A 14,558-nucleotide genomic window follows, 5' to 3' on the forward strand; every position below is an offset into this window, starting at 1 on the left:
GCCTGGGGATGGAAGGAATGGGGGGAGTAGGAAGGGGTTGCAGAAGGGCATGAGGAAACTTTTGGGGGTGATGGATGTGTTCACTATCTTAATTAGGCTGATGGCTTCATGGGCAGACATATATCAAACCTATGAAACTGTACACTGTAAGTGCAGTTTATTTTATGTTACTTCTACTTCATTAAAGGTTTTAAAACATTTCTGTTTTGAAAATAAGTCTAAAACCATGCTTAAGTTTCATAGTTGCAGTCCAAAAAGCCAGTAAAGGAGGCAAAATTGTAATTTAAAAAATATCTCATTTTTCATCATAACATTTCATTTCTCCTTGACAGTAGAAAATAATCTAGTCAATTTCAGATTTCTCAATTCATTGCAGAAATTTCTCAGTCAATGTAAGGTTTTGCTGTGGGAATCCAAGTTCTTTGTGTATCTGTTTTTATGCGAGGGGCTTACATGCATTATGGAATGGGGAGTTGGTAAGGGGTGGAAAGGAGCCCCTGACCCATGCCTTGCTGGCCTCTGCCATCGATGTCATTTCTATACATTGTTCCTTGGCATAAAGATGTCCAGGTCACCTTGGGCAGTGATACTGGTCAGTCTGAGCACTTGCTCAGTTCCCTCTGAGTCTTCTGGAATTGGCATACGCCTCAACTTTTTGTAATGCCAAGAATGTTGCATTTCGGAGCCTGCCTGCCCTATACCCTTGCCAAATAGCAGTTACATGTCTCATATTTCATTTGAGGGATGAGCATAAATGGAGAAGGAAATACGCACTGATTTGGAGCTCAGTTGTTCTCCCAAGATCCACAAGGCAGAGTACCTCGGGCCATTTTCTTTCTTTTTTTTCTTAATGTGATTTGGTTAATTTATTGTTTTCTTTTCTTTATTTTTATTGAAATATAGTTGCTTTACATTTTTGTGTGAGTTTCAGGTGTACAGTAAAGTTATTCAGTTATACATATATATAAATATATGTATTCTTTTTTATATTCTCTTCCATTATAGGTTATTACAAGATATTAAGTATAGTTCCCGATGCTATAGAGTAGGCCCTTGTTGTTTAACTGTTTTATATATAGTACTGTGTATAAGTTAGTCCCAAACTCCTAATTTGTCCCTCTCCTCCCCTCCCCTTTGGTAACCATAAGTTTGTTTTCTATGTCTGTGAGTCTATTTCTGTTTTATAAATAAGTTCATTTGTATCATTTTTTGTAGATTCCACATATAAGTGATATCATACAATATTTGTCTTTGTCTGGCCTACTTCACTTAGTATGATAATCTCTAGGTCCATCCATGTTGCCACAAATAGCGTTATTTCATTCTTTCTTATGGCTGAGTAATATTCCATTGTGTGTGTGTGTGTATATATATATATATACACACACACACATACACCCACACACACATCAGTTGGGACCATTTTCTTGATTCTTGGGAACCTCTGTAAAATGCCAGTAATAGCTGCCTCACAGGGTAGAGGTTAGCAGTGAAGATGCTGGAGAAAATACTTGGACTTCAGAGGCGCTCAGCACATGGCTGTTACTCCTCTCCTCACGTAATTATCTGTCAAAGGAACTGTAGCAAAGGTCATGCAGAATCGTGGTGTTAGGATAATCCTGATGTCTTTTTTTCTTAATAATCTGCATCTCATGGCTTTCCTACAGCAACAGTTCATGAAATACTTCAAGATTATTAGAAAAAGAAAAGCTGCTAGAAAAATGCAAGAACATTAATATACTAACAATGCTACTTTAGTTTTATTTTTCCCACACCTACAAGTCTTTTCTTCCTTCTCCTCTTCTCTTCTTCAATGCTTGGTTTGCTCTAGGTTCTGCATGACAATTAAATTATAGCCAAAATTATTATCCCAGTGAGGCTAGAGACGATTTCATTTGTACAGAGCACATTCAAAGAATAAAATAGCTCATAAATGTTCTTTGTGAAAATATTTATACTCAAACTATTAAAACATTGGAGGAGAAAACTGTAATCTTGAAGAAATTATACTTCTGTTGGCTGGTGCTAAAGTCACTGTCCTTCTCCACATCACATAATTCAGCTTTCAGAAGTGCTCCACAAAGAAATGGCTGAATGAAGTGTAGAAGTGGTTAATTGTGGGAGATCAAAATTCAGTCTGCCTGTCCTGGCCCTCAGGCTCTGGGGGAGCTGCCTAAAGGCCCCCTACAAGGGACTACTAGGAAGGCTGGCCATGCACATCCTGGAGAGGTGAAGGATTCGTCTTCACTTGAGCATGTTTTAGGGAGTGACTCTAATCCTGAAACCTCATGGAAACTGCTTCACAATCTATATTTTTTGTTTAATGAATTGATGCCGTATTGACATTTTATCTATAAGACAATGAGAGTCATCTTAGAATAAATTCTTTCACTTCAGGACATTTCCCACTCCAAAAGGGCTTCTGCTTAATGAGAAACAGAGGAACAAGGTATGTAATAGCTAATATGCGTCATGTAACCACCAGTGAACCTGTTAGGTCAGGAAGAGGACTACTTTAAGAATCAGTAGAAGCAAATGTCCATCAACAAAGAAATGGATAAAGAAGATTTGGTGTATATATATATATATATATATATATATATATATATATATATATATATATATATATACACACACACACACACACACACACACACACAGACAATGGAATATTACTCGGCCATAAAAAAGAATAATGCCATTTGCAGCAACATGGATGGACCTAGAGATTGTTCTACTGAGTGAAGTAAGTCAGAGGAAGACAAATATCATATGATATCATATGTGGAATTTAAAAAAATGGTACAAATGAACTTATTTACAAAACAGAAATAGAGTCACAGATGTAGAAAACAAACTTATGGTTACCAGGGGGGAAAAGGCGGGGGAGGGGTAATTTGAGAGATTGGGATTGACATATACACACTACTATATATAAAATAGATAACTAATAAGAACTTACTGTATTGCACGGAGAACTCTACTCAATAGTCTCTAATGGCCTATATGGGAAAAGAATCTAAGAAAGAGTGGATATATGTATATATATAACTTATTTCCTTTGCTGTACACCTGAAACTAACACAACATTGTAACTCAACTAGACTCCAATAAAAATTTAAAAAAAAAGAATAGGTAGAATATTCCATGCAAGGGCCAGGCCGAGCCTCTTCCTTTTTAGTCCACATGCAGGATTTACTTTAAGCATCCCACCTGTGTGTGATCAGCATTCTACTGCCCTTTTAAAAAATAATGGCAGGCGTAAATCCCCTCGTGTTTTTTCAGATGCAAACACTGACTTAAGGAGATTGTTGCTCTCTCCATTCCCTGGTGCTTCTACCTTAACTGCATACATACAATGCAGGGATAATGTTTTTGGATTACCTTAAAGTTCCAAAAAGGCAAGGGTGTGGAGAAAAGAAAAGCCTTGTACACTGTTGGTGGGAATGTAATTTGGTACAGCCATAATGGGAAACAGTATGGAGGTTCCTCGAAAATTTAAAAATAAAACTACCATATGATCCAGCAAAAAAGTGAAGGAAATAGGACTGTCACTGGGAAGCTGAATCAGGATAATTTAGCAGTGATTGGAAATGCTAATATTTTCCAATATTAGCATGTTTAATGTTTTGAGCTATTTCTTTTATGCCCCAAATGTGTATTGTTGTTGTTGTAAGACATTTAATCCAGTCCTTAAAAAACTTATTCAATGAACACTTCTTTCTGACCACTCACTACCAATCCTGAGCTGTCAGAGGAAAGGGTGCTCAACAGCCTTAAGGCCTCTCTGAAATGGCGTGATCCTGTTTCTCCCTGGATGATGGCACGTAGACATAGGAGACCTGTGACGCCCACAAAGCAGACAGCTGGGTAACATATGTGTCTGTGCTTATGCACGGTCCTTAATGGACACAGCCAGACACTAACAAAGGATTAAGGCGTTGATTCTATTTTTTCCAGTATGTACAGAGTTTATAGAAATTATGTTTAAAAAACAACTTGAACTATGAATCATCCCTCCTACATCTTTTTTTTACTTCCTTCTAGAATTTGGGCAGTTACTGAATTCCACGTTTATTCAGAGTTTTTAATAAAACAGATTTGCACTGAGGACTGCCGAAAATACAAAAAGGTTACATAAAGCAGAGCGTATCCACTACTTTGTTGTACATGAAAGCAATGGAACAAAACATCAGCTAAGGAGGCAGCTGTGGGATCCATGAGTCATTTGGGTGAAAGATGGTAGTACCCGAGCCAGGAACATTGGAGTAGAAATAGAGGGGGAGGGTGAAACAGGTGTCGACTTTTCCTCCTCTGCACTCCCAGTATTTATGCCTCCCTTCCACCTTTCCCTACACCACACGCCTGCTGCTCCTGGTCTGTCTTAATTCAATGTCCAAAAATAAGGCCCCAAAGTTAAGCTTTTCATCTGTACTTAGTCCTGGATTTAGAGTAGACTGTTATTTCAATTTAAGCTGATAATCAATTATTTGTCAATTTCCATAACATAACATATTTTTAAATGGTTTTGAGTCTATCATCTATTTAAAATTCCAGAGAGGAAAGAGTTTTGATTTTTCAAATTATTATAGAGGATTGCACTGCTTTAAAGTTAGATTTGTTTTCCCAATTTATTAGCCACGCTGCCCTGGTAGAATTTAAGAATCTTTAAGTGAAAAATAAGATTAGTTGTATCTTTTAACTATTCAATCTTCTGCTGTGAGCTCTGTGGATAAATGTAAAATGACCCAAGACAGTGCACATGTGTCCAGGCCCAAGGAAGTTTCTCTCAAGGAATCTAATATTGTGCATTTCCTGGCAGTGTTTCAGTTCTTATGGTGGAGCAAGCCTAGAACACAAATGACTAGGAATTGCTGCATATTAGAGAAATAAGCTTTTTCTTCTGATCACTGCTTGCCCGGTGTTCCATCCTCGTGCTCCTCTGCATCTCCTCTCCATGCTGCCCCTGTTTCTTCCACTGAGTGGTTGAGAATCACAGCAAGTCAGTGATGGTCTTTGTGTAAGTCAAGATGGGGCTCTGAGGCAGCTCATTTCCTTATACAGAGCCTTCTCCCTCAAAAGGAAACTGGATGCAGTAGTCAAAATAGTTTCCCATGGTTTCTTGAGCTTGCTTCTAGCTGCAGTGTCTGCTCATTTCCAAGCATGATTTAATACACAGTAGTTTGTTTTAATATCATTACAATGAAGACATAGAATTCTTTCTTTCTCTCTACACCTGGAATGACATTAACTAGAGTGGAATGCTAGAGTTTATTAAGCCATTTTTATTTCTACTAATAGCCCAGCAATGGCAATCAGCCTGTAAAATGCTGGTTACTTTCAGCATTAAACTTCTGCTGCTTTCAAGTCAGGGATGAAACATCGTGGGGGGAGAAGAGAGAACTGGGGCAGAGACAGAATAAGAAAAGATGATAGGATGAAATGGAACAGCTCTACAAATGAGAATATTTGAGCTTTATATTATAGGGTACATTTGTACTCCAGCTCATAATAATCACAATATTTTCAAGGACATTTCTTTTGCTAAAGGTTCTGTTGTCCAAATGAGCATTTACATATTTTACTTGGTTTTAATGCAGCATTTATTGGGATGTTTCCATATTTTCAAAACCCCAATCTTAAAAATTATTTTTTGGACATCTATACACACACCCTGTAGTGTGTGTGTATGTGTGGTAGGGTATGTGTGTGTAGTATGTGTATGCACGCATGGGTGTATGTGTGTGTAAGTAGGTGTGCATATGTATAAATATGTTCATGTGTATAAGTAGGTGTTTATGTGTGTAAGTGGAAATGTATGTGTGTATATATCTATGTGTACGTTTCTGTTTGTTTTTGTGTTTACATGTGTATATACATGTGTACATATGTGAGTATTTGTGTGTAAGTGGGTGTGTATGTGTGTGGATATGTGTGTGTGTAATTCTTTTGTGGCATATACATTCAAATGTCACAAATGTGACGCATGTGACAGCGACCACAGGATCAAAGTTTTCATGTTTGTTATATTTTCTGAACACTATAACCTCAACTTTCTGCACCATGTTGCTTGGAAGACATAAAGTTACAAAACGAATGATCTAGTTTGTACATTTGACTAATCCATTTGTTGACAGCTCCTGTTAACGTGGATGTCATTTTTTTCTTGTTCTTATATCAGTCAAGGGGCTTCAGAAAGGTAATTTTTTATTCTAAAAACATAGTAACTTGAACAGTTATTACAGTTATCAGGTTTGGAAAATATATATCTTCATACCTATGATCACTATTAGTATGCTGAATTCATGTTTTCTTTTACTTCTTTTTGTTGTTATTGTTGGAGGCTTTATGTTAAGTGACACAATCCCTGGAGATAAAAGAGTTTTTACTCCATAGCTGCTGAAATCAGAACCAAGAAAAAATGTCCTGGACATAGGTTTTGAGCTATGAGAATGTCTTCAGTCTTGTGATGTCTGCTGAAAAGCATTAAATGAATGAATTAGGTTTTTAATCTCACAACTGGCTATTTTGAATGGATGAAACATTCTAACTCACATTTTTATAAACCCAGAAATAATTAGTTGCAGCTTCATTTTTTCCATTATTAACTGCATTCTAAAACAAATGCTCTGGAATGGAAAAAACGTGAAATGAGGGACAGCACAGAGTTTTGTGAGCCCTATATATGACGGGGTGTGGAGGGTGGGAAGATCTTCTTTCAGATCCAGATTCAAAATGTCCCTTGATAGAAGGTTTCCAGATTATAAGAAAAATTTACCAAATGCCACTGGGTTTATTAATTTTATAGTCTTTCTAAGGACTAGTTTTAGCAATGTTAAAACTATGTATGTTTCTTCTTCATTGATTTCTGCTCTCATCTTTATTTTTTCCTTCTTTCTTTTGCTTTAGCTGTTCTTTTTCTTGCTTACACAGATGGATGCTTAGATTATTGTTTTTAAGAAATTCTTTTCAGATATGCACATTTAAAGCTATTAAAAATGTCCCTCTAAGCCATCCCACAAGTCTTTTTTTAAAAAATAATTTATTTATTTATGGCTGTGTTGGGTCTTCGTTTCTGTGCGAGGGCTTCCTCTAGTTGCGGCAAGCGAGGGCCACTCTTCATCGCGGTGCGCGGGCTTCTCACTATCGCGGCCTCTCTTGTTGCGGAGCACAGGCTCCAGACGCGCAGGCTCAGTAGCTGTGGCTCATGGGCCTAGTTGCTCCACGGCATGTGGGATCTTCCTAGACCAGGGCTGGAACCCGTGTCCCCTGCATTGGCAGGCAGATCCTCAACCACTGCGCCACCAGGGAAGCCCCATCCCACAAGTCTTGATTTTCCATTATTTCATTATCATTCAGCTCATAATATTTAAAAATATCTCTTGCGTTTTATTCTTTGACCATTGGATTATTTAGATTGCTGTTTCACAATTTTCTAACATAAAAATGTTTTTAGTTCCCACTTGGATTATTATTTATTGATTATTATTGATATCTAACTTAATTCCACTGTGGTCATAGAAAGTACTCCATGATTTCATTCCTTTGAAATTGTGGAGGCTTGATTTATGGAACAGCATTTGGCAATTTTCACATATGTTCTATGTACATATATGAAAAGAATATGTATTCTGAAGAATTGGACACAGTTTTCTTCCTAGATGTGTCCACTAGATTCAAATTCTGTCTGATCTATTCATTTAACCTATCCACTAAGCTCCTAATTTCAGTTATTACATTTGTAAGTCCTAAAATTCCTACTTAATTATTTTATGTAGGTTTAGTTCTTGGCTAAATTTCTTAACCCTTTCTTCACCAGACCTGCTTCAGTTATTTTAATTTTATTCTTTGAATGTCAATTGAGTTTTTCATTTTATTGACTATAAATTTTATTTTGAATTTACTTGTTCTTTTTATTTTGATTTTATTTCTTTGTGATTATCTCTAGACCTTCATTTCTTATTCTGACATATTTAGTCCATTGTCTCATTCATGTTTTACATTTTCACAAATTCTTATTGTTTCAGTTTTCTTGTGGCAGAATTTTATTTTATTTATTTTTTTTAACTATTTGTTCAGATTCTTTTATTTTTTAACTTTTTTAACATCTTTATTGGAGTATAATTGCTTTACAGTGGTGTGTTAGTTCCTGCTTTATAACAAAGTGAATCAGCTATACATATACATATATCCCCATATCTCCTCCCTCTTGTGTCTCCCTCCCACCCTCCCTATCCCACCCCTCTAGGTGGTCACAAAGCATCGAGCTGATCTCCCTGTGCTATGCAGCTGCTTCCCACTAGCTATCTATTTTACATTTGGTAGTATATATAAGTCCATGCCACTCTCTCACTTCGTCCCAGCTTACCCTTCTGCCTCCCTGTGTCCTCAAGTCCATTCTCTACGTCTGCGTCCTTTTTCCTGTCCTGCCGCTAGGGTCTTCGGAACTTTTTTTTTTTTTTTAGATTCCATATATATGTGTTAGCATATGGTATTTGTTTTTCTCTTTCTGACTTACTTCACTGTGTATGACAGACTCTAGGTCCATCCACCTCACTACAAATAACTCCATTTCTTTTTTTGGCTGAGTAATATTCCATTGTATATATGTGCCACATCTTCTTTATCCATTCATCTGTCGATGGACACTTAGGTTGCTTCCATGTCCTGGCTATTGTAAATAGAGCTGCAATGAACATTGTGGTACATGACTCTTTTTGACTTATGGTTCTCTCAGGGTATATGCCAGTAGTGGGATTGCTGGATCATATGGTAGTTCTATTTTTAGTTTTCTAAGGAACCTCCATACTGTTCTCCATAGCAGCTGTATCAATTTACATTCCCACCAACAGTGCAAGAGGGTTCCCTTTTCTCCACACCCTTTCCAGCATTTCTTGTTTGTAGATTTTTTGATGATGGCCATTCTGACTGGTGTGAGGTGATACCTCATTGTAGTTTTGATTTGCATTTCTCTAATGATTAGCGATGTTGAGCATTCTTTCCTGTGTTTGTTGGCAATCTGTACATCTTCTTTGGAGAAATGTCTATTTAGGTCTTCTGCCCATTTTTGGATTGGGTTCTTTGGTTTTTTGATATTGAGCTGCATGAACTGCTTGTATATTTTGGAGATTAATCCTTTGTCAGTTGCTTCGTTTGCAAATATTTTCTCCCATTCTGAGCGTTGTCTTTTTGTCTTGTTTATGGTTTCCGTTGCTGTGCAAAAGCTTTGAAGTTCCATTGGGTCCCATTTGCTTATTTTTGTTTTTATTTCCATTTCTCTAGGAGGTGGGTCAAAAAGGATCTTGCTGTGATTTATGTCATAGAGTGTTCCGCCTATGTTTTCCTCTAAGAGTTTTATAGTGTCTGGCCTTACATTTAGGTCTTTAATCCATTTTGAGTTTATTTTTGTATATGGTGTTAGGGAGTGTTCTAATTTATTCTTTTACATGTAGCTGTCCCGTTTTCCCAGCTCCACTTACTGAAGAGGCTGTCTTTTCTCTATTGTATATTCTTGCCTCCTTTATCAAAAATAAGATGACCATATGTGAGTGGGTTTATCTTTGGGCTTTCTATCCTGTTCCATTGATCTATATTTCTGTTTTTGTGCCAGTACCATATGTTCTTGATTACTGTAGCTTTGTAATATAGTCTGAAGTCTGGGAGCATGATTGGAGCCTGATTCCTCCAGCTCCGTTTTTCTTTCTCAAGATTGCTTTGGCTATTCGGGGTCTTTTGTGTTTCCATACAAATTGTGAAATTTTTTGTTCTAATTCTGTGAAAAATGCTATTGGTAGTTTGATAGGGATTACATTGAATCTCTAGATTGCTTTGGGTAATATAGTCATTTTCATAATGTTGATTCTCTCAATCCAAGAACATGGTATATCTCTCCATCTGTTTGTATCATCTTTAATTTTCTGTCATCAGTGTCTTATAGTTTTCTGCATACAGGTCTTTTGTCTCCTTAGGTAGGTTTATTCCTAGGTATTTTATTCTTTTTGTTGCAGCGGTAAACGAGAGTGTTTCCTTAATTTCTCTTTCAGATTTTTCATCATTAGTGTATAGAAATGCAAGAGATTTGTGTGCATTAATTTTCTATCCTGCTACTTTACCAAATTCATTGATTAGCTCTAGTAGTTTTTGGTAGCATCTTTAGGATCTTCTATGTATAGTATCATGACATCTGCCAACAGTGACAGCTTTACTTCTTCTTTTCCTCTTTGGATACCTTTTATTACTTTTTCTTCTCTGATTGCTGTCGCTAAAATTTCCAAAACTATGTTGAATAATAGTGGTGAGAGTGGACAACCTTGTCTTGTTCCTGATCTTGGAGAAATGGTTTCAGTTTTTCACCATTGAGAACGCAGTTGGCTGTGGGTTTGTTATATATGGCCTTTATTATGTTGTGGTAAGTTCCCTCTATGCCTACTTTCTGGAGGGTTTTTATCATAAATGGGTGTTGAATTTTGTTGAAAGCTTTTTCTGCATCTATTGAGATGATCATATTTTTTCTCCTTCAATTAGTTAATATGGTTTATCACATTGATTGATTTGCATATATTGAAGAATCCTTGCATTCCCGGGATAAACTCCACTTGATCATGGTGTATGATCCTTTTAATGTGCTGTTGGATTCTGTTTGCTAGTATTTTGTTGAGGATTTTTGCATCTATGTTCATCAGTAATATTGGCCTGTAGTTTTCTTTCTTTGTGACATCTTTGTCTGGTTTTATATCAGGGTGATTGTGGCCTCATAGAATGAGTTTGGGAGTGTTCCTGCCTCTGCTATATTTTGGAAGAGTTTGAGAAGGATAGGGTTTAGCTCTTCTCTAAATGTTTGATAGAATTCGCCTGTGAAGCCATCTGGTCCTGGCCATTTGTTTGTTGGAAGAGTTTTAATCACAGTCTCAATTTCAGTGCTTGTGACTGGTCTGTTCATATTTTCTATTTCTTCCTGGTTCAGTCTCGGAAGGTTGTGCTTTTCTAAGAATTTGTCCATTTCTTCCTGGTTGTCCATTTTACTGCCGTATAGTTGCTTGTAGTAATCTCTCATGATCCTTTGTATTTCTGTAGTCTCAGTTGTTACTTCTCCTTTTTCATTTCTAATTCTATTGATTTGAGTCTTCTCCCTTTTTTTCTTGATGAGTCTGGCTAATGGTTTATCAATTTGTTTGTCTTCTCAAAGAAACAGCTTTTACTTTTATTGATCTTTGCTCTGTTTCCTTCATTTCTTTTTCTTTTATTTCTGATCTGATGTTTACGATTTCTTTCCTTCTGCTAACTTTGGGTTTTTTTTGTTCTTTCTCTAATTGCTTTAGGTGTAAGGTTAGGTTGTTTATTTGAGGTGTTTCTTGTTTCTTGAGGTAGGATTGTATTGCTATAAAGTTCCCTCTTAGAACTGCTTTTGCTGCATCCCATACATTTGGGTCATCGTGTTTTCATTGTCATTTGTTTCTAGGTATTTTTTGATTTCTTCAGTGATCTCTTGGTTATTTAGTAGTGTATTGTTTAGCCTCCATGTGTTTGTATTTTTTGCAGATCTTTTCTTGTCATTGATATCTAGTCTCATAGCACTGTGGTCGGAAAAGATACTTGTTGATTTCAATTTTCTTAAATTTACCAAGCCTTAATTTGTGACCCAAGGTATGATCTATCCTGGAGAATGTTCCATGAGCACTTGAGAAGAAGGTGCATTGTGTTGTTTTTGACGAAATGTCCTATAAATATCAATTAAGTCCATCTTGTTTAATGTATCATTTAAAGCTTGTGTTTCCTTATTTATTTTCATTTAGGATGATCTGTCCATTGGTGAAAGTGGGGTGTTAAAGTCCCCTACTATGATTGTGCTACTGTTGATTTTCCCTTTTATGGCTGTTAGCATTTGCCTTATGTATTGTGGTGCTCCTATGTTGGGTGCATAAATATTTACAATTGTTATATCTTCTTCTTGGGTTGATCCCTTGATCATTATGTAGTGTTCTTCTTTGTCTCTTGTAATCATCTTTATTTTAAAGTCTATTTTGTCTGATATGAGACTTGCTACTCCAGCTTTCTTTTGATTTCCATTTGTATGGAATATCTTTTTCCATCCCCCCACTTTCAGTCCATATGTGTCCCTAGGTCTGAAGTGGATCGCTTCAGACAGCATATAAACAGGCCTTGTTTTTGTATCCATTCAGCCAGTCTATGTCTTTTGGTTGGAGCATTTAATCCATTTACATTTAAGGTAGTTATCGATATGTATGTTCTTATTACCATTTTCTTAATTGTTTTGGGTTTGTTATTGTAGTTCTTTTCCTTCTCTTGTGTTTCCTGCCTAGAGAAGTCCCTTTAGCATTTGTTGTAAAGCTGGTATGGTGGTGCTGAATTCTCTTAGCTTTTGCTTGTCTGTAAAGGTTTTAATTTCTCTGTCGAATCTGAATGAGATCCTTGCTGTGTAGAGTAATCTTGGTTGTAGGTTTTTCCCTTTTGTCACTTTAAATATCTCCTGCCACTGCCTTCTTGCTTGCAGAGTTTCTGCTGAAAGAGCAGCTGTTAACCTTATGGGGATTCCCTTGTATGTTATTTTTTGTTTTTCTCTTGCTGCTTTTAATATTTTTTCTTTGTATTTAATTTTTGATAGTTTGATTAATATGTGTCTTGGCCTGTTTCTCCTTGGATTTATCCTGTATGGGACTCTCTGCACTTCCTGGACTTGATTAACTATTTCCTTTCCCACATTAGGGAAGTTTTCAACTATAATCTCTTCAAATATTTTCTCAGCCCCTTTCTTTTTCTCTTCTTCTTCTGGGACCCTTATAATTCGAATGTTGGTGCGTTTAATGTTGTCCCAGAGGTCTCTAAGAGTGTCCTCAATTCTTTCCATTCTTTTTATGTTAATCTGCCCTGTGGTAGTTATTTCCACTATTTTATCTTCCAGGTCACTTATCTGTTCTTCTGCCATTAATTCCTTCTAGGGAATTTTTCATTTCATTTATTGTGTTGTTAATCAATGTTTGTTTGCTCTTTAGTTCTTCTAGGTCCTTGTTAAACATTTCCTGTATTTTCTCCATTCTGTTTCCCAGAGTTTGGATCATCTTTACTATCATTACTCTGAATTATTTTTCAGGTCGACTGCCTATTTCCTCTTCATTTGTTTGGTCGGGTGGGTTTTTACTTTGCTCCTTCAACTTCTATGTGTTTCTGTGTCTTCTCATTTTGCTTAACTTACTGTGTTTGGGCTCTCCTTTTTGCAGGCTGCAGGTTCGTAGTTCCCCTTGTTGTTGGTGTCTGCCCCCGTTGGCTAAGGTTGGTTCAGTGGGTTGTGTAGGATTCCTGGTGGAGGGGACTAGTGCCTGTGTTCTGGTGGATGAGGCTGGATCTTGTCTTTCTGGTGGGCAGGACCACGTCCGATGGTGTGTTTTGGCATGTCTATGTCCTTATTATGATTTTAGGCAGCCTCTCTCCTAATGGGTGGGGTTGTGTTCCTGTCTTGCTAGTTGTTTGGCATAGGGTGTCCAACACTGTAGCTTGCTGGTCATTGAGTGGAGCTGGGTCTTAGCGTTGAGACGGAGATCTCTGGAGACCTTTCGCTGTTTGATGTTATGTGGAGCTGGGAGGTCTTTGGTGGACCAATGTCCTGAACTCGGCTCTCCCACCCCAGAGGCACTACCCTGACACCCGGTTGGAGCACCAAGAACCCTGTCAGCCACATGGCTGCTGAGCCCCTTTGAGCTGCTGCCTGCTCGCTGCCTCTGGAGGTGTGGGGACATCCCCCTGGATCCTGGTCCTTGTTTAGCAGCTTTGCTTCATGAGCTTTCAGACTCTGAGCATTTTTTTTTTCCAAACTGTGTCCCAAAACCACCTGGATTTGGCCTAGGTCCGACTCAGAAACCCCAGAATTTTAATTCTACTTCCTTCACAGAATCCTTGTGCTGTTTGCATTGTTTTTTTTTTTTTTTTATTTCAAATTCTTCTTCAGTGCTTTTGATTTGTCTTTATAGAATCTTCTATGGTTTATATCAGTTCTGGGATTTAACTTGACCCTATTAAGTCTAATAAGTTAGCTTTATTCCAGTAATGCAAAGCTAGTTTTGTATTTTAAAATCAATCAGCGTAATCTACTATGGAAACAGTACAAAGAAGAAAGACAGTATGATCCTATCAATTGATGCAGAACAATCATTGGAGAATAATCAATACCCAGTCTCTTAGGAAACTAACATCCTCAACCTGATAAAGAACATCTATAAAAATCTCTACAGATAGCATCATACTTAATGACTGATTATTTTCCCTGTAAGATCAGGAATAAGTCTCACTACTCTTTGGGGGGACTTCACAGTGAGGCTATGAATTAAACTATTATGTGATTCAGCACACAATTAAATTTTGTGTTTAGTTTTCAGCAGTATCAGTCTTGTGGCTACAAGAAATAGGAGATGTTTCTTTAGGGATGACATGGAAGCCATCTGGTTCTCAGACCATCTGAGCTGAGAATTAAAACACCTGAGCTTGTTCTTTTTAATATATAAATAATTATACTCGAATTAATTCATCCCACACCACAGTCATCATCA

General features: G+C 37.1%; 1 protein-coding gene across 7 annotated transcripts in view; it reads left to right on the forward strand.

Moving 5' to 3' along the window:
• Positions 1-14,558, forward strand: part of LOC309621446 (uncharacterized protein) — a 583,198-nt gene that overhangs the window by 194,409 nt on the left and 374,231 nt on the right. The gene's annotated exons all lie outside the window — the stretch shown is intronic.

Source organism: Balaenoptera borealis, assembly GCF_965194805.1.
Source record: "Balaenoptera borealis genome assembly, contig: HAP1_SCAFFOLD_463, whole genome shotgun sequence".
Lineage (NCBI taxonomy): Eukaryota > Metazoa > Chordata > Mammalia > Artiodactyla > Balaenopteridae > Balaenoptera > Balaenoptera borealis.